The sequence below is a fragment of the Castanea sativa genome, chromosome 11, assembly GCF_040712315.1.
Source record: "Castanea sativa cultivar Marrone di Chiusa Pesio chromosome 11, ASM4071231v1".
NCBI lineage: Eukaryota > Viridiplantae > Streptophyta > Magnoliopsida > Fagales > Fagaceae > Castanea > Castanea sativa.
Genome location: NC_134023.1, coordinates 39281676 through 39284540, shown reverse-complemented (window position 1 = coordinate 39284540; position 2865 = coordinate 39281676). Strand labels below are relative to the sequence as shown.

Sequence of the window (2865 nt, the reverse complement as noted above, 5' to 3'; positions counted from 1 at the left end):
CATTGCCTATGCAAAGCCACTATCACACTGCCATTAAGCTAACTCGTGTATTCATGCACTACAATAAGGCAATACGGCCTATTATTATCTCAAGGAGACTTACACAGCTCATACCATTGGGCTTCTCCTTTGTATACCTCACCATGTACTAGAATTCCCTTTGGCACTTTTTCTTTTGATGGATTTTCATTACTTTGCTCTTAAAAGAAATTAAAAAAAAAGGTCAATCAAGCTCAAAATTGAGGAAGATGAAGTAATAAATCATAGGCAAAAAATTATGATGTGCAATGTTAAGGCTCCATTACAAATACATATAAATTGTCACTGAAACAGGATATGTGAACTGAGAAAACTACATAAAATGGTAGAGAAAATATAGGATATCCAAATGACAGAGACTAAATGGAGTAAACTTAATTTAATTTACAAAAAAAATTCATTAAAAATATGCTTAATTTAGATCATTTGGGAAAAATCAAGAAGGAACAATGAAAGTGAAAAACTGGTCTTTATGTAGTAATGATCACATTGTAGTGCATCCATCGTCTTGAGGTTGAAGTGTTTCACCAGTATTGGCAGCATAATCTTGAGATGGGAATGTGTAACCTCCCATTGTAGTGCATCTATCGTCTAAGGCTATAAATTGCAAAGATATAGTTGTTTGTTGCAACGCCTCGACATCAACTTCTGCGAGCGGCTCGGAACTTACGTACAACTCAACAGCATTTACTTAGGACATTTTATGGATCCTATTAAACATGACATTTACATGCTTATCTTCTTTGATCGTCATGTACTTGTAATTTATCCGTTTATGAAGGACTTCTTGTAGGTAACGATAAATAATATTTATGTCATAACAAGTAGGGCTCAAACTCAGTTCTTTCATTATTTTCATCTTCAAATCATTCAATGTCTTCAACTTACAACGTATTATCATGTAATAGCATTCGATACCCGGCCCTTGAAATGCGAATCCGTCAATCTGTTCAGGATTGAAAAGAGGTCCACCGTAGTATTCATTTATGTCAATATTCTTCAGAAATTGTGAACCTATTAGAGTCAAGAGTATGTTAGTGACATATTTTAACACAATTACAAATCATTTTTATGTACTCAAAGTACAAAAATTACAACTTCTTACATCAAACACACTCCACATTTGCATATACTCACTCCACATCACATACAAACACACTCAATCATTATTATTTCATACTCAAACAAATAAAAAAACTAAAGATAACACTTACCCCCACTACAAAATTTCAAATCATTCTAACAAAAAAATAATGAAAAATATTAAACCAAACAACAAAAATAGCCATGATAAAAGCCTAACAATACAAATATATCTTAAATATTTTTTACTTCTTATAAAATAAAATTAAAAAAAAAGTCTGGCATATATACACTAACTTGTTACATTATATGCATGTACAAACCCCACATTAGCATATATACTCAATCATTACCATTTGTTTCTAAAAAAAAAAAAAAATCATTAATCATACTCAAATAAAAAAATAAATAAAACTAAACACACAAATCTTAAAATCATTCTATCAAAAAAAAAAAAAAAAAATAACAAACCAAACAAAAAAACTCATGATACATACCCATAAAAAACCTAACATTACATATATGTAACTAACAACTACTAAAAAAAAAACCCTAACATTACATATATGTAAATAACAATTATTTAAAAAAAAAAAACTAACAACTAGAGAGAGTGTATAAAACCTAACTTGACATGAGAATGTGTAAATGGAAGGTGAGTTTGATTTGAAGTTTTGTATGAGAGTGAGAGAGAGAGAGAGTGAGAGCTGCTGAATTTTTTAGTGTGGCAAACAGCAAACCCCAAAAAATAGGTATTGTGTGATAAAAAGCAGCTGCCCTAACCACCTGGATTAAAGTGAACCAAACATTGCAAATCGAGTCTCAGAGACTCGATTTTCCTTTTTAAAAACAGACTCTAAAAAACTCGATTTTCAAATGGCCACCACGTAAAAAACGGCCACATCAGATTTAATCAGAACATGAAAATCGAGTCTTAAAAACTCAATTTACTTGTTGAAAATCGACTTTCTAAGAGTCGAGATGTTAGTATTTTATATACTTTCCTACCGAAGCCTACTAACTATATTCTTCAGCATCTATGCCTAATGGCCCATTTTCCCCTAGTAAATATATTAGTGGTAGATGGAGTCTTTATTCTGTTCTCTTAGCTAACATTGACTAATTTTATTTAATAAATTCCCAGGTTTCATTTTTAACTTTAAAAAAAAAAAATGAAAGTTCATGTTCGTTTACCTTCTTACCAAATCCTCCCATTCCAACATACGATCTGCACCTCTTAGTAGCTAGTTGGCACTTGAGGAGGAGATCTTCACCGTAAAAATAAAACAAAATATCCAAGTCAGTTACAAAAAATAAAAGAAGGTTCACCAAAATAACAATTAAAAATCCAATTATTATTATTATTACCTTCTTGCTCAGACCCCATTTTGAAACCTCTGCAATATTACTGGATGTCATGAGAAAACAGAAAGAAAACGAAGATTAGAAGAGAGAGACCGGTCAGAGAGTAAATGAGACCTGTTGGGGTTGGTGACGAATTTATAGAGAAAGAAAGAGAAGCATCAATCCCTGGACTCTCACGCTATTGGCTCTCTTATTGATGCTTGGCCGTTGGATTTCATTTGTGTTTCTTTTGGCTCTCTTTTATTTCTTGGAGAAATCATCCAGAAAGCTGCTCTCTCCTTTCCGCATCATCACGTGCTGGGACAGTAGGCGTCAGAAGCTTTGCGTGCTGCAAAATTCAATCTTGTCGAAGACACAGGACAGGGTTGATCAGAAGAA

At 32.5% G+C, this 2865-nt stretch overlaps 1 long non-coding RNA gene across 1 annotated transcript; it reads right to left on the bottom strand.

The window, feature by feature from the left end:
- Positions 1 to 210: 210 nt before the first annotated feature.
- On the bottom strand, positions 211 to 2579 carry LOC142617939 (uncharacterized). Its single transcript, XR_012841113.1, has 3 exons — positions 2491 to 2579; positions 2317 to 2390; positions 211 to 1053 (listed from the first exon to the last, which is right to left on the bottom strand). It is a non-coding gene; the product is annotated as an uncharacterized LOC142617939 (long non-coding RNA).
- Between the last annotated feature and the right edge of the window lie 286 nt (positions 2580 to 2865).